Source organism: Eptesicus fuscus, chromosome 22 (genome assembly GCF_027574615.1).
Source record: "Eptesicus fuscus isolate TK198812 chromosome 22, DD_ASM_mEF_20220401, whole genome shotgun sequence".
NCBI classification, from domain to species: Eukaryota; Metazoa; Chordata; class Mammalia; order Chiroptera; family Vespertilionidae; genus Eptesicus; species Eptesicus fuscus.
Genome location: NC_072494.1, coordinates 21,201,344 through 21,227,788, shown reverse-complemented (window position 1 = coordinate 21,227,788; position 26,445 = coordinate 21,201,344). Strand labels below are relative to the sequence as shown.

Sequence of the window (26,445 nt, the reverse complement as noted above, 5' to 3'; positions counted from 1 at the left end):
AGATGTTTCTTTGGACATAGGGGACTGTGAAAATTAAGTCACTTTGGGTGCTATGAGTTGAGCAAGTTCGGGAGATATTTTTCATTCATGCAATTTCTCCAAGAAGGTTGGCATTATGTTCTCAAGTCTATCTCTGAGGACTCTAAGGAATAGAGGAGTCAAGAAAATTACTTCATGGTCACAGGGCTTGTAAATGGTGGAGCCAAGTTTTGAACCCAAGATCTCCAGACCCTGAAGTCCTCCTGCCTCCACAAAGTCACTCTATTGCAGAGACAGTGAAGATTAGATCTTAAACTGTCGGAGCCAAAACATGCTTCAGTAGTAATCCAGTCTGGCTCTGGTTGGTGCGGCTCAATTGGTTGGAGCGTCATCCCATGCATGTGCACCAAAGGGTCATGATTTGATTTCCGGTCAGGACACATACCCAGGTTCAATCCCCAGTTGGGATGCATCTGGGAAACAGTCAATGTTTCTCTCTCACATCTGTGTTTCTCTTTCTCTCCCCCTTTCCCTTCCTCTCTCTCTGAAATCAATAAAAACATATCCACAGGTGAGATTTTAAAAATCCAGTCTAACTCACCGTCTGACCCCATCACACGACTGGTAAGCAGCAGAACTTAGTGTAGGGATCGGTCTTCTGACTTAAGGCTGCATTATTTCCTCCCCACCCTACACTCCTATCTCATCTCAGCTTTGGACAACCATTCATTATTGTGCCTTAATTTTCATGATGGACATGCCAAAGGTGCTTCATTACCTGAAGCACAGAGAAGTGAGGAGCTTTGGGGAAGGAGCACCAAGACTAATTATGATGGCATGGGGTTTGGTTTGCAAGGACAGATGGAAGAAACAATCATGCCATGTACAATTTTGCTAAGCAAACAAACATAAATGGGAGGTGGCGTCATCTATTAATATCTAAGTGGTATAAATGTCACAGGAAAGGGCAGAGAAGTTATTTACGAGATGTAACTAGGAAATTAAATTACAAGGGGAAAGGAAAATTTAGGCTGAAAATGTGATGTTGATATTTATCAGCTGCTGGGGGAGGGGCAGCAGAAGGCTCAGTGTTGCCTGACTTATGTAAAGTTGGATTGAACCCTGCACCCTGAAAAAACACCTGAGGGGATGACTCTGCTGACCCCTGGAGGCTGCCTAGATGTTTCTATTTGCAATTTCTATCAGTCTTTAATAGCCATACTTTTTTTTGTCTTTTTCTGTGTTTTTCCCCCCCTTTTCTGTATTTTCTCTTCCTATTCATTTATATCTATTCCAGGCTCTTCTTCCCACTTTTCTCTTTCTCTTTGATTTTGGATTTGCTTTCTTCCACCTCTAGGCATTCTTCTCTGGCCTGTCTTCCTCCTAGTCTTTCTCTAGGACCTGGCGGATTCCAGTTTCTGGGCCATTGCTCTTCTTCTCTGTTCTCCCAACATGGAAGATGAATTTTGCCACTCTGACAAAGAGAGAAAAAGCTGCAAGTCCCTGCCAAAGTTACAAGGACAGCATTTTCCCTTTTTAGGGGGTTTTAATTTTAAAAAGAAAAAAAAATGCCAGCCTCTTCTCCCTCCCTTGCTGGATGTTCACTGCTTTCTGGGCTGGGAGTGTCAGTGGAAGGACAACCAGATGAAACGCCTCTCCTTGGCTCCATGGCATCTCAGCTCTCATGTTCCTGCCCAGCCTTCGTTTACTGCATCTTTCTGAAATCCAAGCAGAAATGGTAGCATTAGCATTTTTAATAAAGGGAGCTGGAGAGGAGAGAGGCAGCTCAAGGAAGCTGAAAGAGGATGAAGCCAAAAACACTGACAGTCAAAATTCCCTTTCTGCAGAGAGAGCTCAGGTGGGGGCAAGGAGAGGCAGACAGAGACATAGTCCTCTTGGGAAAAGCATTCAGGCCCATATAATTGGTGCTCTGAGCACAGGCAGATGCAGTTGTGAAGTGGGAACTTGCCGTGCTTGATTGAGTTGGACTCAACTTGATACTGAGGCCCAGCATTGTGAAATGTTTTCTTAATTTAGCCCATTTTCTCCGTCTTCCTGGAATGAGCCAGTGTTTGTCCATGGCTGGCAAAAAATGATGGTCCTGGCTCCCCCCATACTTCTCCTTTATCTTTTTCCTCTTCTCCCTGTGCTCTGCAGGATGGGAGAAGAAATAAACGGGAGAAGGGGCCACACAGATTCCTGCTTTAGAAAAAGAAAGTGACTCTTAAAGACCTGGAGTGACTGACATCATCTTTTCCTACTTCATCTTTTTTAGGGATAGGAATGCACAAGTTGAATGGAGTTGCTAGGTTTATGTTTCATCTGTTTCGTCATTCTACCTCTGCAGGACCGAGCTTAATTGGCTCTGTTCCCACCACTGACATAAAGAAAAAATACCTCCTTGCAGAGGTTAGTTCTCTAAAGAAAGTGGCAGTGATTAGATCTAGTGCCCCTGATAGCTGGATAAAAAGATGCTAAATAAGAATAAATTGAATGTCTAAACCAGAGTCCATCAGGAAGTAACACAGACCCCAAACAGCCAAACGAACCACCTTGTCAGAGCTCTCTGCACCCATCACACCTATAACACTGTGAGAGTCCAAAAGAGGCAGAGCCACTTTACTTTCCCAAATCCAGTTCTAAAGAGGGCCAGGACCAAGTCAGAATTGGGGAATACCCCATTCCCCTCTTGGGTTTCAGCCTCTTAGGTGCTTATAAAGTGTCAATTCAGATCATTGTAGGCATTGCACCTAGTTCGAGGCGATGCTAAACCCATTGTTCAGAGCCCTGTGATTTTAACAAAAGAGTGACTATCCTTACTCATGAAAGCGATCATTGTAGCTCACCTGAACTGACAAAAAACTGTATATTTTTACAAACATTTAGCTGCCTCTGGGCTCTACACCTTAAATGCTGCACCTTGATTTCCTCTGTCATGAGCTTGTCCTCTTGTCCCTGTACTTACAGCCCTGACCCAGGACCCGGTGCCAAGCATATGAACATACATATAATTACTAACTGCAACTCTGAAAAACTTCCAAGATCTTTAAATCAAAATACCTTCAAAAAGGGCAGAAAGGCTACTGCAATTCTATCTTAGGTTCTTTCAAGGAATCAATGCTGCCTCAAGGTTTCATGTCCAAGGGTAGAATTAGTATCAGCTGAAGACTCTCAAAACCACTGAGGTTTGGGTAGATGTAGGTTTATACCCAGAACCAAGTTCTTTCAAAGGAGTCAAAAATTAATTTGGAAATTACTTTGTTACTATAACTAGGGATAAGATGGTTTCTTCCCCCTCCCTGTCCATGTCTATTAATTTGCAAATAACCTGAAGTGAGACCTTGGCCTTTAGGGTTTTCACATTAAAATTACCCTGGTCAACCATTTAAGCGCCATAAAGGGAAGTTTTCCCAGTGGCATCCTCAGCCAGCTCTCCCTATCTCTTCCTGGAGGTCTTCACAGGGTCCTTGGTCCCCTGCTATTACTAGGCTGTCTGTGTCCCCAGGGAGAACTTTTCCTCTCCCACCATCTCCAACGTGATTTGTATACTTGTGGTTTCCAAATCTGTATCTCTTGCCCAAATTTCTTTTCTTGGTTTCAGTCCTCCAGGTCCAACTGCCTCCTGGACATTTACTTATAGATTTACTACTAGTGTCTCAAATTAACATGTCTAGACTTGACCCTGAAACCCACTCCCCACCTGATACTGGCTCTAACTTCCACAATCCTTGGCCTTTATAAATAGCATTGATGATCACTCGGTCTCCAAGATGAGGAACTTCGGGGTTTTTCTCCATAATCCCCCACAATTACCTTATCCTCACTCCTGTTCACACATATCCTGTTCACACATACCCTGTTAGTCACCAAATCCTCTTTGTTGTTCTCAGAAATGTCTCTCTAACCCAGCTGCTCCTCTCTATTCCCAAAGCTGTTGTGTGGTTCCAGGACACCTATTACCTTTGACAATTTCTAACATCTTCCTAGCTGCTCTCACTGCCATTGGTGCACACAGAAAGGTGATTTCCCCAGCCAGACAGGTGTTCAGAAGTCCCCAGGTTTGCAGCAGATGATGAGAACTTAACAAAGGTGAGGACACAGAGATACTTCTGAGCCCTGCCTAACCACCTGAGTTGAGGCCTGTGCACAGGGGGTGGTGTGTGGGGTCCTGGAGCGCCCAGCCTCCCCAGGACACATACTGGGAGACAGGATTTGCATGCAGGGTTGGAGTGGAAAGAGTTCTGGGGAGCAGCAGTGCGAGGGGGTGAGAAAAGCAGCTGGGCAGGGGGAGATGCTCACCTAACATAACAGGCAGTGACCACAGAGGCCTTAGCCAGTCTCAGGGGAACTCTGGAGCTGGGACAGCCCTTCTGAGGGATCCCAAACAAGCAAGGGATAGATAGAGCCTTTGAACCCCACATGGACCAGCCATTGGATGTGGCCACCTATCATCCACAATAGCAGGCAGGCGGGTAAGAACGTGGGTGCCAAACTCGTGGGAACATGGGGACTTTGCTCTGAACCATGTCTTAGGTGGCCTTGCACTGAGTTGGTTCTGTCAGGGTGTCAGGAAAGGGGGGATGGGGGTGGGGTAGGGTGGGGCCTGTGTGCATCTTGCTCTGTGGTGCATTGAACTGGTCAATCCTAGAGTTCAAGGTTTAAGTCTGAGAAGGCCAGTGACAAATAGGACAGTGCCCAGATAATAGTGGCCAGAGGCTGTCAGCCCTTTGGCAGGACTGGGTGACGTGCCCAGAAGTGTTCAGTCTAGATGGGAAGGTGTGGTAGTAGCTATAGGAAGACAATCCAACTAGGTCTGTTTTGTCCCAGAAAGGTAGACCCAGACTAATAGGTACAAATTAGAAGGAATCAGATTTTAATTCAAATAAGAAATATGTTGAATGCTTAGCACCAGTTCAAAAATACAGTGCTCTGCCCTATAGTGAGTGTCTTGGCCTCTGAAATTAGGGAGCCAAGGCCTGTAATGGTGCGGTGGACAAAACATGGTGGCGGATTGGCAGTGACGGCTGTGGTCTCTGAGTCCTGTGACTCTCTGGTCTCCCAAAGCTCAGTCTATCCCTGGGGGCTGTGATTAATCATATCAGCAACAATTCCAAAAGGGTTCAGCCTTTAGCTTTCAGCATGACAGCGACCTCACTACCTGTAACAGTGTTCATTTCTGGATGGTGCTGATGTAGATAAAGTCCTTCCGCTCCCTTTTCCCTGGATCAGTGCTCACCATCCCCCAGCACTTACATCGGAGAGAGAGGAAATGAAAAGCCCAGCACTGCAGAATGGCATTTCGAATACTCCATTCTCCTTGCCGTCTGTACTGAACAATTACTGAGCCTCGGCCTTTGTTCCCAGCTGCTGCTCCCGCCCTGTGGAGGGAGAATAAAGGCGCTGTCTTGGAGAATGCTAAAAGGCCCAAGAAATGGCACAGCTTTCACTGTTTCAATGAGGCGGGGAGGACAGCCTCTGCTGCGGTGTCTTTCTCTGTCTTGCCTCTGGCTGGGCTGTTACAGTCACTGGACTTCCTGAAGTCTTCACTTGCACTCGGCTTGACAGAATGGATTAGGCTCCGGCTGGAACTTTCTACAGCAGCGTAATCCAGCTGTGGCAGGCCCAGCAGCTGTCGATTGTGTGAATGCATCTGAGGCTGGTGGGAGATGTGGGAGGAACAGCCATGGGGATCTGAAACCTTTTGTTAGCACAGAGCCCCTGGCTGCTCCACCACTGTGCCCAAGTCCAAGGTCAGAGTGGAGTACTTTCCAAGAGGGAGGGAGGGAGGGAGGGAGGGGGGGGGGGGGGGGGGGAGAGAGAGAGAGAGAGAGAGAGAGAGACAGAGAGAGAGAGAGAGAGAGAGAGAGAGACGCAGGCCTGTGTGTGGGGCACTGGAGCCCTAAGATGAAAACAGTAGAAACTACATCATGAGTTGATGAGTGAGTTGTCTTCAGCAAAAAATGGCCTATGCAAGAAACGGCCCCAAAGCCCAAATCAGAAAAAGGACTGGGAGAGAACAGCAACTAAAAATCTGTGAATTTTAACTATGTTTGTGAACATTTTTCATAGGAAAGATAAGGGCTGTGAGTGCAGATTGAGTTAATGCTGCCACAAGGATTAAGAGAAATAAAAATGGTGTTTACACATATACCAGGGAAAAGAAGCACTTGGGAAAAATAGGTCCATAAATAAGGAAAGGGGATTGAAATCTACTGTGTGCCAGAGTAACAAGACGGAGGTGCAGAATTGCTTTTTTCTATCTTTCTTTTACATGAAAAATAATAAGGAAATGTAGAGAGTTATAATGATTTTCAGTGGGAGGTTGTAACTGTGAGACAGGGAAGGGAGCCCCGGGGAATGCCAGGGACAGTGTGGGAAGTTCTTCAGGGGTCCCCATGACCCCCGAATGGCCCAGAGCCTCAGCCTGGCAAGTTTGCCCCTTGCTGACCAGCTACCTGCCAGCCGAGCTGGCTTCATCCTGGGCTTTACTTCCGTGGTGATGGTGTATCTATTACAATGAACCACTTGTGTTATCTAAAAGAAAACACCCATTCTCACCCATTCTTAGGTTCTCTCCCCTTCCTGGACTAGAGTGTGTGCCCCTCTGTCATCATTAATCCTCCCACATCCCAGCATCACTGCTGCCCTGTTCTTCCCCATTTTCCAACCTGGAAAAGCCAAACCTGCACTCTCTTTCACCCACCTCGACCCCAATCATCATCAGCTCTGTGGCTTTTCCCTGCACCTTTCCAAACCTCTGTACCTCACCTTCCTTCCATGTGCACCTGTCTTCCTCCCACTGGCCCAGAACCCCTAAAAACCTGGCCAGGGCTTTTTACTCTGTGATCCTCATGTCTTTGTCAGCTCATACACAGGTTGTTCTCTACCTGGGCTGCACTTTAGCATCTCCTTGGGTGCCTGAAACATATCCATTGCCACGCCCCCTATCAGACCTATAAAATGAGACCTCTCAGGGGGTTGAACGTGGCATTGGCATAGTGTAAAAGCTCCCCAGGTGATGCTGGTGCCCAGGGAGGGTCAAAATCTCTAATAACCTGGTTCTCCAAGTGTGATTCTCAGACCAGCAGTGTCACCATCAGCTGGGATGTTTTTTGAAAAGCACTTTCTCCAGCCCACTCCGGACCTGCAGAATCAGAAATGGTGGGGAGCTCAGCAATTCGCATGTTAGTAAGCCTGCCAGAAGATTCTGGTGTACACTGCAGGTGGAGAACCTCGGCAACACAAGGCACAATGCCGATCAGTAGTCACTGAGTGAGATCAAGATCATGAGGTTTCACCCTGACTCACTGGTCCTTGGTTTGCCAACCTTCATTCCTCCCCAAAATCCATGCAGCTGACGAAGCCATGGTTTTGGCATCTTGTTTTCTTCCTTCCTCCTGTTTCTTCTCCGCATGAGTCAATTAATAACCAACCGACATAACTCTTGGGACTTTTCTGTGGACTGGCCAGTCCCCTAGAGAAGGACAATGGCAGACACTGCCTCATACACATGTTGCAACTGGAAGCTTGGGGCAGGCTTAGTTTTAAAAACTAAAAAGCCCCTTTACTAATAGAATTGTGTCCTCAGGCCACCTTCATTTTTCTGCTTACATAGCCCTGCCAATTACTGCCTAACTCTCTACTTCTCCAGACTCTTATTTTGGCACAAAAAAATAGGATAGGTCTTCATCTCTTGCCTCTCATGACCTCACTCCTACCCAGTTTAAAAATTAAAACTCACTGTGTCCGATGATGAACTCTTAATGCAAAGGTTTTTCTCCTTTAGACAGTGTGTGGAGCCCTCGCCACCTGTTTGCTCAAAGCAGAAATCTGGGTTTCCTCCTGACTTCCTCTCTCTTTCTCATTCCACATCCAATCAATTACCAAGTCCCTTAATTCTGCTTCCTTAATATCACTTAGAGCTGCCTTTTCTCCTCTGTCTGCTTCCTTTTTTCCAACCCTTATTTCTCATGGATTACTCCCTGAGCCTGCTAACTATTCTTGCCTCCACAGCTTAAAATCATTCAGCATCGATCCATTACCTTTCAGGATAAAATCCCAGCTCCCCATGTTTGCACACAAAGCATTCACTATCTGGCTCTGCTCTGCCCCACCTCTGGCCTCTTGTCCAGGGCTTGATTCCTGATCACAGGGCTCCAAGGGTTAGATCCACCTGCTGTGCTAAGTATCCGTGACTAAATCAGGGCATTGTCTCTCTGTGGACTGTACTTCCACACATCTTTCTCAATTCTATTCATTTGTATCCTTCAAAATTGGGTTTCTTCCACCTCTTCTGCAAAGCATTTTTTTTGCCCCCCAGTACTCTGTGAATCCATAATACCTAAAATATTCCCCAATGAGTACATTTTACTGAGCATATGAGTTTCCTAGGATTGCCATAAAAAGTGTCACAAACTGGGGTGGCTCAAAACAAGAGAAATGCATTGCCCAACATGTCTAGAGGCCAGAAGTCTAAGGCCAAGGTATTGGCAGGGCCACACTCTCTCTGCAGCTGTCTTTGCCCTTCCAGGTGTTCCTTGGCAGGTGCAGCACTCCAGCCTGCACCTGGTGTTCCCACGCATGTCTGAGTCATCACATGGTCATCTCTTACAAGAACACTAGCCATTTTGAAGAGGAGGGACTCCCTTCATTCAGTATGACCTCATGTTAGCTAATTAAGTCTTCACGGACTCTATTTCCAAATAAGCTCACATTCAAGGCACTGGGGGCTAGGACTTATACATAACTTTTGGGGGGCACAGTTCCACCCACATCACTGAGTCTGATAATAATCCACTGATTTATCTGGTGCCTTAATTAGACTGTAGGTGAACTAACAGATTTTTTAGTGCATCAGTATTTTCCAATTCTCTATTTTAGGCCAGTCCTTGATGGCATTATTATTTTAAAAGCATGCCACCTCTCTAAGCTTTTGCATTTGAAGTTCTGCATAGCCTCCCAGCTTCTCCTCCTTGCCCTACTCTATCCTCCCAAAGCTTTGACTCCTTGACCTCGTTTTTTAGTATCCATCAAATCCATTGTCCCTTTGCTAGCTTTGTTGCTTCCCAGCCTGCCTAGAGCCCACGAGAAGCAATTTACAAAAATACATTCACCGTCACCCCCAAATCCTTGCCTTTTTATTTCCTGCCGCTCCTGCCTGGCTCACTCCAGACTTTGTAAGTGCTCCCCCTTTGCTTCTCTGCTGCTCAGGGGCTTCCCAGAGCTGGGAACTTGTTGACGGGTATTGATTGTTTCTGTACCTCAAACCAGGGACTCATTACAGCATCACAATCTTCTTACTCATCTCTTGTCATGGACCAAAAGACCTTTCTTTCTCCTCAAGCACCCAGTTCTGTCCTGGCCCCTTACTCTCAGCCCGTAAGCTCAGATCTAACTTAGCGAAGCCATAGGGCTCAGCCCCCTTACCTTTCTTCCATCTTATTTTCAGTCTGTCCCCATCTCTGCCCTTCTCACTGCTGTCTCTGAAGTGGATGTGGCCTTCTCCATGTCACAGCTACATCTGCCACCTTAATCTGACAGTCCAAGTCTTCTTACTTTCTATGGAGTCTTGCCCCCCAGCCAACCATTTCTTGCACTGACTGTTAACCTAGACACCTTCTATCCCTTATTCAAATGTCACATGATTCCTTGACCCTATTATCTCTCCATGTCATTTTTTCACTTACTTGCACAGCTCAAATTTCATAAGGAAAATATCTGCAGAGTTTGTTTCTGCTTTTATCATCAATTCATTTCTTGATGATTGTTGATGCTGGTGCTAAATTACCTTGAAATTTTAAACTCAGTTTGCCAATCTCCCTTTTTCTTACACACAACAGTACCACACACATATAGAAATTGTTCTTTCTACTATCAGGCACTTTGCTTATTTATAATTATCAAATTCATTTATTAAACCATTTTTTTTTTCCTGAGGGCTTTACTGTGTGCTAGGCTTTGTTTCGAGCTGCAGATACTACATAGAAAGGACTCATAGGGTTCTTGATCTCAAAGGATAAACACTAGGCGGGAAAGGTACTAGAACAAACAAGTATCGTACACATCACAGAATACTTACAGGCTTTGAAAAGTGCACTGAGGGAAAATAGAGGGGGAATCAAGAAGCACTGAAGTGAGGGGAGGAGCAGGGTAACTTGAAATTGGGGGACGGGGGCCTCAGAGGCTGTGTGCCAGTGGAAAGTGAGAGATAAGAAGGCACCAGCCAGATCTGGAAGCAGTTGGGGCTTTCCAGGACTAGCACACCCTGGATGTCCAGGGGAGGAAAACGCCCAGCCCCTTCTAGGAACTGTCCACCACCATGGTTCAGGCGGAATAAACAGGGAGGGAGCGGCTATCGATGAAGTTGGTGAAGTAGGTAAGGGCTAGGTCATACACGGGTGGGGGGCTTGAGAGCCAGGATAGGACTTTAAAGGAGGGGAGTGACATAATCAGATATGTATATATAAAGATCCCCTAACCCAGGGCTTAACCCTTGCCTTCTTAGGCAAGCTGTTGTTGACCATACACACTCAAAGACTGCAATCCTTTCTTCAGAGCACTCATCTCAACTGATAATATTTCCACTAGTATAAACTCCATGAAGCAGAACCTTACCGTCTTTACTTCTGTTCATCTCTGAACCCCCAGAGCACAGAGCTTGCTTGGCCTATGCCAGCTGCTGAACACATATTTGCTGAATGAATGATTGAATGATCTTACTGTATATCTACTGTATGAGTTTTGGTAATTTAACCTGTCTGAGTCTCAGTGATCTTATCTATGAAATTAGGGATTGTAAATGATTGAACAGTAGCCTTATTATATTGCTGTCTCTTCTACCTCCATGGCCTCTATTTTCATTCCCAGTCTCTGTGCTTCCTTCTCTTTTAACCCATTGTACGCCATAAGCGTCTGTAGACACAAGCGGCAGACCTTCCCCACATGCCACTCATCTATTAAAAAAAAAAAAGTTTTCCCTAAGTGGCAGCCCTGACCAACTTTAAAATCATTTTTTGTGAGAAATTTCAGCTGAAGATATTCAAAAACACCCGAATTGTGAGTAATATATATTTTTATTATATTCATTGCAAATTGCTTTTTTAAATTAAATTCAAAATATTGTAGCTTGTGGGGATGGTTTCCGTTTTGGATGCGTGGCAGTTATGTAACTGGTTGTCTGCCCTGCTTATCTAGCTACCTGCTGTACCTCTTGCCAGATGCTCACATTTAAAACTCAATCCTACCTTCTCATTTCTGCCAGGGAATGTGGATGTGGCCTCATCTCATTAATCCTCCCAGCCAGTGCAATTCAGGGATCCCCTTGGCCCTCTGGCAGCACTATGGTAATGGGGATACAGCAAGGTCATAGCAAGGGCTTTGGTCTCTGAGAGGAGTGGGCTTGAGCCTTGGCTCTGCTATGTATTAGCTATGAGACGTTGGCTAATAATATGCAACATTTCTATGCCTCATTTTCTTCATCTGTTAAATAGAGGTAATACAAATGCATATGCCTCAGGGTTTTTTATGAGAATAAGTGAAATAATAAATGTAAAGTAAATATTCAATAAATAATGGCTTTTGTTTGCTCTGTCATAAACATTGACAAATGAAGTGCCATGGATTGTTTACTTGTCACTTTTATCCCATTAGACCAAAATCGGCGACAGGGACCCAGCCTTGTATCTGTGTGTCCCAGAGCTCTCCATAATATCTGGCTCCTCAGAGTTGTGTAATAACTGCTGAGGAATGATTCACTACACTAATGAAGTCCTCGATGGCAGAGAATGGGTGTTAATCATTTCTGTGCCCCTTGACAGTGTTTAGCAAAGTGTGTTTTAAGTGGCAATTGGTTAATTATATTTTTCTAGTAAACAAATACATGAATAAGTGAATGAGGGATTGAATTAATAGTGAAACTAGCTAAGTATATGTTGAATTGAAATGACTTGGTAAATAGGAAAGGACTTTGGGGAAAGGGCAAATGCTCTATACTAAATACAAGTCCTTGATGGATTTGGTGATGTTTCCCTGGTTTATTTAACTTGTCAAATTCCCCTTGTTGCCAGTAAAAATGGGTTCTTGCAGTATTTCAAGAAAGGAATTTCAAAGGGCACAGGTGTGGGAGAAGTTTAAGCGTAGTGGCAAGATTTATTGGGGTGAAGGGAAATAATACGCCCTTGGGGATGTGGAGAGCAGGCAGGCTCTAGTAACAACTGCTCCAAGATTCCTGATAATCCTCCATATATTTTGTTGGTTTTCGGAATGAGGAGGCTATCTTTCAAATTGTCCAACCTTCTTCCTAATTCTTCCCAGACTTGGGCCCTCCCCTAACCAATCCCTTTCCTGGACCTTCTGGGTTTGTGCCTTTATTCAATCTGATTCTTTTTACAGATTTTCTTGGGCTGGGCTCCACTGCATATGACCCCAAATCCTGCTGCATCGTTTGGTTTCTACTGCACATGTGCTTACCTCCCCCTGCACCATCTTGGTTTCTGTTTTGCACATGTGCCTAGCAAAGGAATTTCCCCTTTATTGTTTATTTCTCCCACCCATAGTCTGGGCCAGTGGACTGGCTGTCCCCCGGGGAAGAGCCTACCTACACAGGACAAGGGGTGCTATCCCCTGGGGTGTTTGAAACTATAACTTCCAGACTTAAGTCTGATTAAATGTAATGTGTAGACTCAACCAGGCCCAGCCAGTCTAGCTCCCTTCTCTTTTATTAATTCCAGGCTGCCTATGAAATGTAAGAAGCTTTCTCTTCTCACATTCTCTGCTTCTTTATTTTTTCTCTTCTTTCGTATTAGTGCTGTTTGCCCTCCGACCTTCTGGCTGGAATGTCTGTTGCTTTGATGAAGGAAGGGGGAGCCCTCTGTTTGTACCTTCATTTGTACAAGGAGGTATCACTCTAAAATGAATAGGTGTTAAGCTGTTTTTCTTGTGCAGGGATGGATTTGCACAGATGTATTACCAAGCTTCTGTCCTGTTCATTTGTGAGCAAAGATAGGTGTCCAGGGATTCCTGGGGCAGGCTGTGCCCATGGACAGGAGTGAGACTAAGAAGCTTTCAGGGGGATTGAAGTGAGACCCTGGCTGCATTATCCCAGGGTAAAAATCAACTGTGCCTTTCCATTCAGACTCTAGAGAGAAGTGGGGGGAAGTTACAGTTAGAAATTGACAAGTGAATTTCAGCCATTGAAGTGGAACTGTATTCATTCATTTAATCTTCTTACAGTCCTGTAAGTAACAGCAGTTATCGTCACCATTTCACAGAAGAAGAAAGGCTTGGAAAGGTTACCTGTCTGGTCAGTTTCACACAGCAAGGAACTCTAACCCAGACTTCAGACTCCAATGCAGATCTGTCCGACTCCAGAGCCCACCCACAAAAGTTGAGTCATGGGGTGATTCAGAGACCAGGGGTGGTCTGCAAGGGACCCTGCTGTCAGTGGCTGTTCAGTATTGCTTTCAGAACTCACAGCAGCTGCCAGGGCATTAAGAGCAGAAGAGGCATCCTATCAGCCACCTGACTCCTTCTCTCCCACCCCAAGGGAATTGTTGCAGCTGTGGCAACGTGTGTGAATTTGTGAGTGTGTGTATGTGTATATATGTGACATGTGCACAGGCACATGTATGTATGTATATATGTATGTATGTATGCATGTGGAGGGCATTTGGACCTGTGGATTCATTTATGAATGCATGAAAATCACAAATATATATAATACTCTTTTAATGGAAATGTTGATCCACTGAAATAAAAATAACAAACAGTTTATAAAAACAAATGTATGTCTTATACTAGTATACTTGTAATGCGATTTGGGAATCTTAATTCATCAGTAAAGGGGATAGGAAGGAACTCAGTATGCTCCATCTCATGATTATTCCGAAATTTGAAAAGTGGGTTCTAGTGAATTTTTAGGCGAGATTACAGTTGCTGTTTTTATGGCAATCATATTTTATAGACTGCCAGACTCATTCATAACGATTCGCTGGGGCAGAGAGTGTATAAGCAGGGCACATATTAGGTCTCAACCTATTGTGTGCTTTAGAATAATCCACTTTTCCAAACTACCAAGGTGTGGTCCACTCTAGATATATGGAATGAGAGCAACTAAAGTTTGAGAATAATTGTGCCCATTTTTGGGGTGAATCTAATGTCCCCCAAGGCTTTAGAATCATTCCGCCAAATGTCACTTGTGAAAGACACAAGGATTTTGGAGATTTAGTAGCTATGTCAGTGAGAGGATATTTAGAGAGGAAGACAGATAAACAGGTGATCTAATACCACATGGTGTATGCTAGAATTGCCCTACAAAAACAGGCAGGCGAACAGGTAATTCTTGTGCACAATAGATAACATCTGCCATGTCCACCACCTGCACCTAGAGGCCAGGGGTAGGCAAGCCAGGCCAGTACCCAGGCAGCATCCCTGCCTAGAGACCCAGTACTGTCTTTGTACACTTCCTCTAGCAGCTGTATACCCATGGTGGTGAGAGGGGGAGAGCAAGGTGTGGGAGAAATTACAGGCTCTGAGATCCATGCTAATGCTGACCTCTGTCCTTTACTAACTGTGTGACCTTGGACAAATCATAACCTTGGTGAACCTTTGTTTACCTTTGCATCCTGGGGATAATAACTGTATAGCTGATAGCTCTCCAGGTGGCTGTGAAATGATGCGTGTATGGCACTGAGCTTAGTGCTTGCCTGGCAGGTGGTCAGTATTCATTCAATAAATGGCAGCTACTGTTATCAGCTTTTTCTGACCCATTCGACTTCTTTCATTTGCTTTATGTAATCCTTGACCCCAGAATATACAGGGGCACTGCAAGTCTCTGGGCTGACTTCCCCCATGAGTACAGATGGTCTCTGACCCTACCTTCTCTGATTATCTGTGAGGCTACAGAAGCAGATGCCTGTCCTTTCTCCCCATAAGGCATGTGTTAGAAGTTAAGGACTGAAGTCTCTTGCGTAACTGGGGTCAGTGTCCATGTCCCCTCGGCCAGTCCCTTATTCTCTGACATGCTTTGTGTTAACATGAAGGTTAAACATGGATTCTACATTTGTGTATGTGTATATGTGTATATTAGTCAACATTCTTCAGAGAAACAGAACCCAAAACATGCAGAATATATAGAAAGAGATTTATTATAAGGAATTGATTCATAAAATTATGGAGGCTGACAAGTCTCAAGATCTGCATCCAGCAAGCTGGAGACCCAGGAAAGGTGATGGTGTAATTTCATTCTGAGTACGAAGGCCTGAAAGTCAGGAGAATCAGTGATGTAGTTCCAGTTTGAAGGCTGGGAGGCTCAAGACACAAGAAACATCATGTTTTATTTTGAGTCCAAAGGCAGAAAAAAAAACACTGATGTCTCATGTAGAAGTCCATTAGGCAGAAAGAATTATCTCTTACTTGGAGGAAGGTCTGCCTTCCTGTTTTATTCAGGTCTTCAACTGATCAAATGAGGCCCACCTACATTAGGGAGGGCAATCTGCTTTACTCAGTCCACCAATTCAAATGTGAATCTTATTCAAACATAGAAACACCCAGAATAATGTTTGATCAACTATCTGGGCAGCCCATGGCCCAGTCAAGTGGACACATAAAATTAACCATCATAATTATGTATTTGTTTTTATTGCCAATTTTAGGGGAAAGGGTTATATCTTTGAATCCCAAAATTGGGGGGGGGGGAGGAGTCACAGCACTTTGTTTATTATTGTCATTTAAAAATGGTTTTATATGCTTCTAAAATTTCTTTAGGAGAAACCCTTTTCAACATTTAGAACTAGTGTTCCTAATAATGTGTGAATAATAGCTACCATTATACTATATCCAACATTGTCCTAAGTTATTTTGCACATGTTAACTCATTTAATTCACTGCAGTTGATGGGCTACTATTATCCCATTTTATAGACAAGAAAACTGAACCACTGAGAGGCAGCAGGAATTGTGTCAGTTTTCCCAAGTTCTATCTTTAAATGAGATAATTTATGTTAAGCACACACATGAACATATACACAAAATATAGAATCCAACTGCAAACAAAAAGTTGATTCAAAAATAAATAATCAAAGATTATCAAGGATCTGAATTTTATTTATATACACTTTGTTCAACAATGTGAACTTTGTATGGAGTATGCTGTCCCTCATGATTTCCATTCTGCAAATGAAGAAATTGAGGCTCCAGGGTGTTCTTATTTGATTGAGGTTATAGTAACAAAAGGGAGATTGATTTGTAACTTCCATCTAGGGCTCCTTCCCTTATATCTTAGTGTCCCATAGACTCATAAGGTGAGTTGGGATGGCAGCATCCTAAACAGGAACACAAACTGTTGATGCCTAATTACTGGAAGGATGATCAAGGAATGAGCACAAGGAAAGATAGGTGGGTATAGTGAGGAAAACTTGTAATCTGATTGCCTTTGTTGTCTTGATCACATAGGAAGCAGGTCATTAGCTGAGGGTGAGGACGGGGAACAGTGTTGGAAGTTTGATGAGAAAGATTATATGAAATAACAATATAGAGATGGGAGAGTAGACACCAACGGAAAATGTAGTTTGATCATTAGGTAGTATTCAGAGCCCACTTGAGGTCAGTGGTGTGACATTTAAAATGAGACCAATCAGGGTGGTTGCCAACTGCATTCATTTGTGCAAACGCAGAAATGGAGCCTAAGGGTGGTTGAGCTTGACCAGTATTGGAGTGTTCTGACAAGTTGATAAAGTAACGGAGGGGAGAGAGAGCTGAGGTTACATGAAAGATGTGATTATATTAGTGGGTCATAGAATTTAATCTGAGTAAAGAGGAGAGAGAGTACGTGAGATACTTGAGGGTCAGGAAGACGGTGGTTGAATGAATGGATGTGAAGTCTCAGGCGGGTGGAAAGGTGCAGTGGCACCAGGAGGACTAAGCCCAGGAGGACTGAGCCCAGAAGGCCCTTATTGGGATCCTTGAAATTGTGGCCCAGGAGGGATTGTAGATATTGGTAATCTAGGCTATGACCATGGAGTGAGGGGGATCACTTGAGGAGAAAAATTAAGGTATGGTTTTAGAATTAAAAGGATCATTTCAGTAGCTACTGAAGTCACCAAAAATTGTGGAGAAGTGTCAGAGAGGACAGTGAGCCAGGCTCCGAAATGTGTGTGTCAGGGGAGGGGGGCTGGGTAGTATTGACATGACTTGGGCAAGAAGAGAACGTGGATGGAATCCTATATAATAAAGAGGTAATATGCAAATTAACCCCCACACCATCACAAGATGGCTGCACCAACAGCGGAGGCGGGGTTCCCATAATGAGTGATCAGCAGGGACCTGAGGCTGCGTGGTGCCAGGCCAGGGTGGGGGACCTGAGGCTGTGCCCCCCGCCCTGCAGTGCTTGACCTCAGGCTGCATACCCTGCCCAGCGGGGCTTGACGGGGCACCTCAAGGCACGCCCCCTGCCCTGGTGCCCAGCCGGGGGACCTCAGGCTGCACACCCTGCCCAGGGGACCTCAGGCTGTGCCCCCCACCCGGCGAGGCTTGACAGGGGACTTCAAGGTGCACCCCCTGCCCCAGCCCGGGGGACCTCAGGCCACACACCCCGCCCTAGCGCTGGGCCGGGGGACCTGAGGCTGCACCCCACACACACCAGGGCTTGACGGGGGACCGGAGGTTGCGCCCCCCCGGCCAGCACCAGGCCAGGGGACCTGAGGCTGTGCCCCCCGCCCAGCAGAACTTGATGGGGGTGGGGCCGGCCGTGTCTGGATCTCATCCAATGTGGGTAGGGCCAGCCGGGTCTGACACTTCTATTATAGAGAAAGGGCAAATAGCAATAGTAAGATACTAGAAGCCAATGCACAAAGATTCATGCTAGAATGGGCTTTCCTTTCTCTGGCTGCCGGCACCGCCTTTCCACTCTGGCCCAGCTCCTTTCCACTCAGGCCCTGGAGCCTCCTCTTTCCACTCCAGACCCGCCTTCCCACGCTGCCCAGAGGCCCTGAGAGACCGGGGGTGGGGCAGAACGCCTGTGTATGCAAATTAACTGCCATCTTTGTTGGGTTAATTTGCATATCACTCCTGATGGGCTGGTGGTATAGCGGAGGTATGGTCAATTTACATGTCTGTCTATTGTTAGGTAAGATTTCCTCTAATTGATTCCCTTTTAATGTGCACGAATTTGTGCACCGGGCCATTAGTAGTATGATATCAGGGATGAATGACTTTAACCAAGGGCAGAGTTCATTAGTGGTAGTTTAAACCTACTCCGTCTGGCTCCAGAGCCAACACTTCTAGCTGCCTGGCTCTTTAGTGACAAATATGTTGTTGTTTTTGCATAAAAAATTCTAAATGAATTTGTTTAGCTGTTAGTCAACATTAAATAATGAATAAAATCACATCAATATTTAACTTTTTTATATGAAATTTACATGTTTACAGATAGCAAGAGTTTGTAAAATATACCATCATCATCATTAACTGTTTTTAAAATGTGATGTTAGAAATGCATTTTCTATTCACCAGTGGGAATGTTAATTATGATTAATAATAATAGCCAACTTGGTTAGGTTTGTTCTATGTGACAGGCACTGTGCTAAGTATATACATGTTTACTTAACAATTCCAGGAACTACTTTACCCACATTTTATAAATGAAGATACTGGAGCTGGGAGAGATGAAGTGACTTACCTGAGGTTGCATAGTGCAATGGACACCGTCCTCCAGGACTGAACCCTGGTCTGTCAGACTCTCAGCCTCATTTGTGACAGTCTAATTCTTTCCTGAGTACCTGTTCTGTGGCATTATTATACTAGACAGTCAGAATATAGCAACGATGATGACATATCTGGTGGGGGAATTCTTTACTAAATATATAATGTACGAGTTATGGTTATAGGTGCTTTATATCACAAGGGGTCATAACCTAGTCTTGGGGAACCAGGGAAGGGCTACTTTGGGAAGTAATTTTTAGCCAGACTTGAATAATAGTGTAAGTCATCTGAGTAAATGAGAGCGGGAGAAATTCCAGGTAAAGTAATAACATATGCAAAGGCCCCAAACCCTAAAGCGTCCTGTAGAAACTTTGGGCATCATTGTCCTTATTATTGAACCTTGGATAAAACCACAGGTTTACCAGATAACCCAGGCATCAGGCGTTCCAGTACTTCTTCCTCCCAGAACCAGTACTGGCTGTGAGGACAGTGGCACATACTCGTCACACCAGATCACCATTAAGGTCAACTGAGGCATGGGGTGTTTCAGCCAACTGGGTACCTGGAGAAATCATTTTTTTACCCTTTATTTCTTTACTTCTGTATCTTGTACAAACTACCCTTTTCTGGAAGCATTTTTTAAAAATGAATCTCTATTCTCTCTTTATTTCACTGCTCTCCCCTTGCAAATGAATTTACCTGAATGAGAAAAGGAACATTTGTTTCAAAGCTCCCACATTATGTATGGTTGTGAAATCCTAGACCAGGACCCCAGTGTTGGGAGTAGCTGGGTAGGAACATTTGAAACCCTGCTTCCACCAGAAACTTGGCCTAATGTGGGCCAAAGGCAAGCTTAAGACAGTGCTTTTATTTAACTACTAGAGGCCCAGTGCACGAAATTTGTGCACAGGGATGTGTGTCCCTTAACCCTGCCTGCACCCTCTCTAATCTGGGACCCTTCGAGGGATGTCTGACTGCCCATTTAGACCCGATCCCAGTAGGATCGGGCCTAAATGGGCAGTCAGACATCCCTCTCACAATCCAGGACTGCTGGCTCCCAACTGCTCACCTGCCTGCCTTCCTGATTGCCCCTAACCACTTCTGCCTGCCAGCCTGATCACCCCCTAACCACTCCCCTGCCAGTCTGATTGATGCCTAACTGCTCCCCTGTCAGTCTGATTGTCCCTAACTGCCCTCCCTTACAGGCCTGGTCAGCCCTAACTGTCCTCCCCAGTAGGCCTGGTCCCCCTGCATCTTCCCTTCCCTGCAGGCTCTGTCGCCCCCAATTTCCCTCCTCTGCCGGCCTGGTCACCCCTAACTGCCCTCCCCTGCAGGCCTGATTGCCCCCAACTGCCCTCCCTTGCAGGCCTGGTCCCTCCCAACTGCCCTCCCCTGCTGACCTTCTTGTGTCCACATGGGGGCAGCCATCTTTGATCACATGTGGGCAACCATCTTGTGTGTTAGAGTGATGGTCAATTTGCATATTACTCTTTTATTAGATAGGATAGAGGCCTGGTGCACGTGTGGGGGCCAGCTGGTTTGCCCTGAAGGGTGTCCTGAATCAGGGTGGGGGTTCCCTTGGGGCATGGGGCGGCCTGGGCCAGGGGCCTGTGGTGGTTTGCAGGCTGACCAGGCCCCCGGGAGACCCAAGTGGAGGCTCTGGGATCTGGGATTTATTTATCTTCTATAATTGAAACTTTGTAGCCTTCAGCGGAGGCCAGGGCAGGCTAGGAACTTGGCTTCCTCCATCGCTGGGGAAACCCAAGCCTTCTGTTCGCTCCATGGCCACAGTCATTTTTGTTGGGATTTATTTATCTTCTATAATTGAAACTTTGTAGCCTTGAGCAGAGGCCTGGGCTGGCCAGAGTGTGCAGGAAACATGGCTTCCTCCACCGATGGGGAAACCCAAGCCTCCTGCTCGCTCTGTGGCCGCAGCCATCTTGGTTGGGTTAATTTGCATACTCACTCCTGATTGGCTGGTGGGCGTGGCTTGTGGGTGTAGTGGAGGTATGGTCGATTTGCATATTACTATTTTACTAGATAGGATTAGGGGTCCAGCGCATGAATTTGTGTACCTTGAAAGTAACTGTGGGCCACGAGGCTGCAGTGGTCACAGAGGCAGGTCTCGGCCCATCCTCTGAGCCCCTGCCTGGCCCCTCCCACAGCCACCCCTTCACCCCCAGGTTCCCTATCTGCCAGCAGCTCCATTCCCTCTGCCGCCACTCCCACGCACTGATGGCGCCGGCCCTGCTCGCACCAGCTGATGGCGTGGAGTGATTGGGGCTGGGGCTGGCGCCAGCAGTGGGTGCAAGCAAGGCCAGCACTGTCAGCGGGTGCGAGCGGCAGCTGCTACCCCAATATCCCCTCAGGAGCAGGGAAGGTAGAGAAGCCCTCAGGGGTGATCAGGGCCAGCAGCCGCTGTTTACACCCACTGATGGCGCTGAGCAATCAGGCGGGCACCAGCAGCGGATGCAAGTAGCGGCTCTGGCGCTAGCAGCAGGTGCGAGTGCCCAGTGGGACCGCAGCATGCGGGAGCAAAGAATTTTCAGTAACAACCAGAGGCTCACCTCAATGACAGCGACCAGCGCCCCGCCTTGGTCTGGTGCCCCACTCACCTGCTCCACCATCCCACCGTGGCAGATGCCTGCCATGTTCCGCGCGTGCCCCCCTGGTGGTCAGCATACATCATAGCGACCAGTTGTTTGGTTGTTCGGTTGTTGGGTTGTTCCGCCATAAGATATATTTGCATATTAGAGTTTTATATAGAGAGATGGACAAATTATTGTCATTTGTAAAATGCTCTCTTAGCAATAGGTGGAGGGTTATATAAGTTCAAAAGAAGCTCCTAGATTCTGCCAGCTCATCATAAAATGCCTTATTTAGCATTGGCTCTAGCTCAAACATTCTCTCTGCACTGAACTGTATACACATACTGCATGCATGCTTAAATACATGCATACACCACATACATACATACATGTAGTCTCTCTATCCCCCACCTATTTTGTATGTTTTTATGTATCTATATAACTATCTCACATCTGTTCCCCCTCTTATCCCCCCATGATAAGTTCTCCACAAGGAAGCCCATCTCAGGTACACTGACCAAAAGCTTCCAATCTCCATCTCAGGTGCCACAGTTAGGTAAAAAGCTGGGACTAGCACTTAATCAAAACATCATTTAAAGGATTGTTGTCCAGAGCAGATGTGGTCACTTTCTGCACTGAGAGAGCCATTGTGAAGGGATATCCAGGTCTTCTGGTCAAGCTGGCCATGTAGGAGGTCATCGCTCAGTTGGGTCTGTGTTACACAGTGGAAAAAAGGCACAAGAAGCAAGCCCAATACCAAGAATGAAGGGAAAAACCCTGCAACAGCTGCTGTGTCTTAGCAAAGAGGAGGAGCAAGAATTGAGAGAAGCTGAAAGCTTAGAAATTGCCAGTTCTTAGGAAGAAGTCTGCATAAACTGTGGGAATTGTGTTAGGCAGGGAGAGAAGAGAAAAGGCAAAGAGAAGATTACTAATTGTCCTCAGTGTACACAATCTGTATGTGTGTCCTGGGCTGCTGTGTTTTCATGACAATGGTGCTCCTCGAAGGCACAGATCATGTGTCTGCCTGAGGCAGGGATCCCAGCTGGTTCCTGTGCTTGCCCTCGATGGCCCTGCCATCTGTAGCTGCCTACAGGGAGGACAGTCTTCACGGTCTTGATTTGTCAGCAAGAAGACATAAACAAGCAAACAGACTTTCTTCTGAGTTTTGATTCTGCCAATTTTCCTAAACCAAGAAGATGTGACTGGCTTGCCCAATGCACAACAGAGAATGCTGGAGGCCACACATCTAAATTGAAGTCAAGAGACTAAAGGTTCTGTCCAATTGCAGGGCTCATCGGGCCTGACACTGTCCTTGAGCTACTTGATGGGCACTCTTCCCACAAAACTACTGTTGGCACCAGCTGCTCAGTATTGCCACCCACTCGTGATGGAGGCAGCACCTGTGCCACCATGAGCAGAGAGCAACTCAGGTGGAAATTACTGTTTTGCTTGACAGTCACCCTCTCCCCAGCTCTAGCCCTGAAGACCAAATGGGACTTGCCTTCTGCCTTGATGGGCCCAGGTTGGTCATCTGATCCAGGATATGCCCAGCAGTCTTCCCAGGGATTATTCTTTCCTAATGATCAGGGGGAGTGCCCCTCTGTGGTCTAATGTAAAGATAGGAGCTGGAGCTGCCAGAGGCCCTGCCTCTAGCACATGCAGTAGCCAGTGTGACCTAATGACGCCTGCAGAGTGAGAAATAGCAAGGAGAGGAGGACAATTCTACAGCCCTAGAGACCGTATTTCCAGGCATCTTCAAGGCCATGTCCAGCTATGCATGGACATGTGGCTCAGTGATGGCCTCTTCTTTGGTGGGGCCAATTCAGTTCACTCGGACACAGAGAGCCCTTCTACATAGGTCATTCCTCTCAGTTGGTCTCAGGTAACTCAGCTCCAAAATGTTTCTGGTACTTTTAGGTCCAGCTCTCTATTGCTTTGTCTGTGCCTCTTCCTATATGGCCCCTTGGTAGCTTCTTCACTCATGTAATCCCCCAACTATCACTCTATGCACTGCCAACACCCAGCCTTCCCAGCACCCGGGATGAGTGAACTGACACAACTCCCCTCACTGTCACTTAGCATGTCCCCTATACCTCCATCCCTCTTCCCTTTTATTCATTCTCTTCTATTTGGACCTATGTGTGTTTCTTCAAAAAGACTATAGGTTCCTTTGAAGGAAAAATCTCTTAATCCCAACTCCTATTTCCTGGCATCACAATTTACACACAAAATAGGCCCTCCATAAATGTTTGCTAAATAAGTCAAATAAGAATTCCCATTTCTCTGACATCATTCCTGACTAGAGGGAAGAAAATAGTAAATTCTCTTTTATTCCTTTGCTGAAGAATTGTGCAGCTGATTCCTCTTACCATTTCACAATATATTCTTTCCTCTCTGTGGGTTTAATGTCAGTACTGTATAGTCACTGCCTGCAAAGTGATCGCTGGCTAGGAGATGGGTGGGGCGCCCAGGCTTTCTACTCATTATTGCCTTCTCTCCAGCCAACACACCAACATTTACAGTCTGAGTGGAAGCCTGGTATTGCCATTGCATCTGCACCTCTTCCTCTAGAGAAATTGGGGGATATCTTTATTATAGTATTTATACTTGACTCAGGTAACTAGCAAATTTACCTATTTAACTAATGCTTGTATAATACTAAATGCCAGATACTGTTCTGAACACTTGAACTACTGTATATTAACTAGCTTCTCCTCATAACAATCTTACCAGGTAGATACAATGATTACCATCAGTCTCATTTTATAGATAAGGAAATGGAGACATCAGTGATTGAGAGACTTGTTCATGGTCACAATGCGATTGTTGGCTAAGCTGGAATTTGAAATAGGCAGGCTGGTCCAGAGCCCATGTTCTAACCACTGCACGCTCCTGCCTTTCAGTGTGACCAGGGTGGTATCCACACTGCACATCTGTGTCCTTTGAATCTAAGTTGCCTTTCTTACCATTCAGGCCTCTCCAGAGCAGGAAGTCCCTTTGCCCTGACCTACCTAGCAATATGGTGATGTGGGCTTAGTGGTCCTGGCTCATTTTATTACTTATGACTTGTAGGTTTATTAATGTTACTCTATGAAATTAATTGTTCACATTGTAATCAACAACATCCTAACGTTTGGTTCCTCCAAATATATTTTCAAACAACCTAGGAACCATGCCAAGAATTAACTCTAGTTTACACATTATACCAGTTTTGAGTACTACTGATGACTCAAAAGCAAATGTGTGTTATTTGAAATTATTAAACAGCTAGTAAAGAAAATGTGACTTTGCCCAAAAGAGGAAGTTGCATGTCTCTCTTCTCTCTTGATTGCCTTTTCTAAGTGTCTAGAAGCATATGGGACAAATCATGATTTCTGGACTTTTTTCTTTAATTAAGACATTTTTTAGCTGGCCTTAAATCATCACTTATTATTCAACAAAAAAGAATCAGACTTAAACCCCACTTTATGGGGTCACCTTCAGTGAAATTAGCAGAACAAACATAAAACCACATGAGAGCTGGGCCTTTGATGCAGGGATTGGTTATTCATAGCACAGTGTTTGGGTACTTTTTGGAGCCAATTCTAATTGCCTCCAAATATTTCTAAATTGGATTCCAGGAATAAAGTGTGTATAAATAGTAAGCATAAGAAATGAATGCATCCATCCCAACCACTCCCTCGTGTAGCCCCAATGGCCTCCCTTTGCAGGTACCAAGTCCTTGGAGTAGTTAATTGGTTAACAGGTTGGGTTAAGTTGGTGGTTCTCAACCTCACCAGACCCAGCATGCTATTTTATAACAAATGTTTTTGACATGCACTGACCACCAGGGGGCAGACACTCCAACCAATAGGTTAACTTGCTGCTGGGGTGCGGCTGATCGGGACTAGACCAAATGGGCTGGACACGCCCTGGAGCCTTCCCAAGGTCCCTCCCTGGCCAGCCAACCCCCATTGGCTCTGATCAGGACTGGGCAAGACGGCCCCAATCAGTCCCAATTGCGGGTCAGGCCAAGGGAACCCAACCGGTGCACGAATTTGTGTACCGGGCCTCTAGTTCATAAATAATAAAGTCTGTTAATTTTTTTTTTCAAAAAATAAGTATAATGCCTTAACAGTGAAGTAATCTACATATATAAAAGCCTAAGCAACCAGATGACTGGTCAACCAGTCGCTATGATGCTCACTGACTGACCACCAGGGGGCAGACGCTCAACGCAGGAGCTGACCCCTGGTGGTCAGTGCGCTTCCACAGTGGGAGTGCTGCTCAGCTGACTTATGGGCGCCAGACACAGGGCTCATGGTTAGCCACTGCAGCCTGGTGACAGCAGTGGAGCAGCAACGAGCCTACCCAGCAGCGGCAGCAAGCACAGCGGGGCTAGGATGAGCAGGAGCGGCAGGCGGCTTTGGACTGCCGGTTTTAACCCAATCCCCATAGGCCATGCCGAGGGACCCCAGCAGTGCACAAATCCGTGCACCGGACCTCTAGTTTATAATGATATAGTAACTTTTAATGCGTACCAGTAAATATTCTGCAATGTTAAAATAGGAGAAGTATATATAGTTCACAGACATTTGCAGCCAATGTAGATTCACCAAAATGTAATCTGTTTAAGAACAATCCAGTCTAATGCAGATTCTTTATTGGTGATTCAATGACCATGAACAGCATTTCAGACAATGACATGATTTTCCAAAATTATGAACAAACGGTAAAATTTCTAAGTAATAATGTATAATCTTCCCTTAATTTATATGGTATTTATGCACCTAGCAAATTCATCATATGTTAAAATTGTATAAGCTACTCTGTGCTTATTTGTAAATGGAGTTAGTAGCTAGGCTCAGATAATTATAGGCAGGTTTTCACCTCATAAAAGTGTAGCAAGACATTCAAAAGTTTGGAGGGCTTGGGGAAATGTGCTGTTTGCAGAACTGTCTGAGCATGGCCCTGTTCTAGCCTTCTTAGCCCTACCTTCTAACTGCCAGTAGTGTCCTCAGTCATTGTGTCATTCATCTGCCACAGACGTCCCTTAAATGCTCTCTATTGGGTGATATCCCCTGCCCTGACAAACACTGGGTTAACGCCTAGTATTAGATTTAGCCCCAAATAATTATGTTGATGTATTCTCCTGACTTTTTATAGGCCTTGAAAAGTAAAGGCATGTCTACAGTGAAATCCTC

General features: G+C 45.5%; 1 protein-coding gene across 2 annotated transcripts in view; it reads left to right on the top strand.

Moving 5' to 3' along the window:
* The window catches only part of ASTN1 (astrotactin 1), a 267,479-nt gene that overhangs the window by 160,251 nt on the left and 80,783 nt on the right, over window positions 1–26,445 (top strand). The window lies entirely within an intron of this gene.